Source organism: Meleagris gallopavo, unplaced genomic scaffold (assembly GCF_000146605.3).
Source record: "Meleagris gallopavo isolate NT-WF06-2002-E0010 breed Aviagen turkey brand Nicholas breeding stock unplaced genomic scaffold, Turkey_5.1 ChrUn_random_7180001853319, whole genome shotgun sequence".
Classification (NCBI taxonomy): domain Eukaryota; kingdom Metazoa; phylum Chordata; class Aves; order Galliformes; family Phasianidae; genus Meleagris; species Meleagris gallopavo.
In genome coordinates, this window is record NW_011119896.1 from 1 (window position 1) to 998 (window position 998).

The 998-nt window shown below is 54.2% G+C and overlaps 1 long non-coding RNA gene across 1 annotated transcript; it reads left to right on the top strand.

The window, feature by feature from the left end:
* Nucleotides 1-41: 41 nt before the first annotated feature.
* LOC116217631 lies at nucleotides 42-786 on the top strand. The gene is made up of 3 exons (XR_004162330.1): nucleotides 42-262; nucleotides 356-459; nucleotides 679-786. It is a non-coding gene; the product is annotated as an uncharacterized LOC116217631 (long non-coding RNA).
* Nucleotides 787-998: the final 212 nt, after the last annotated feature.

Here is a 998-nt window from a genome sequence, read left to right on the forward strand (position 1 = left end):
TTGCTGGGTGAGCTCTGGCTCTTGGAAAGAGGTGAGTGATTCTTTCTTTCTTGCAGGGTTCTGATCCGTGCCTTTCTGTGGGGCTCCTAAGCTGGTTTACAGTAGCTGTGTCTGCTCTGCCCCTCCTCGTGCTGCCTTCCAGTTGTTCTCTGAGGGGAGCGAAGGGGTTATCAGCCTTTTTCTGAAGCGGTCATGGCGGGACTGATGCTTGTTCCTTTCTTTTGCTCCCATCTGTTTCTGGAACGCTTCCGTCAGCCCCAAGGTAACGCTGGTCGGCTGCCTGAGCATTGCAACTCTGGAAATGCCCGGAGCGGGTGCCCTTTTTCACAGAATCAAGGGATTCTGTGTTCTCCAGGTTTCCTTTGCTGCTCTTGTTCAGCTCAGTGCCTTCCCGTGAAGTCTCTGTTCCCTCTTTCATGGTTCTCGTTGCGGAATCTCCACCCTGGGACTCCAAACTGGGTTTGTCTGCTACCACGTTGTCCCAGCCCGTTTTATGACACGTCCCCTCTATGTCCTCGCATCCAGCTCGTGTCTTTGTGTCCTCCCTGCGTCCTCTGCCCACGTCCCCTCTGTGTCCCCTGTGCCACGTATTCATTCCACCCCTGCTGAGTGTTGTTGTTTAAGGGCACGTGTTTAAATTATGTTCCGCGTCTCTTTGGCTCTCGTTCTGTTTTGCAGACAGACGGAAGGCTTTCTGGGGCTGCTCTGGTTTGTGCTTTAAGTTCTGCGCAATCTGTGGAGCAGACAGTGGAACACAATGAAGCCCTCGTTTGTGCGTCGCTGGTATACAGGTGGGTTTTGTGATGGCTGTGGGGCGCTCACTTAGAGATGGAATGGGGGCTGCAGGGGGCTCGCCTCGCTCCCTGGGGTTTCTTCTTCCAGCCCAATAAACTCCGTGGCTGGCGATAGAGTGAGGTGCGTGTATCTGGCTGAGAGCTGAGCTTAAGAAAAGCCCTGGGCCCCAGAGGCCGTTTTCTTCATCCTCACGTAGTGCAATC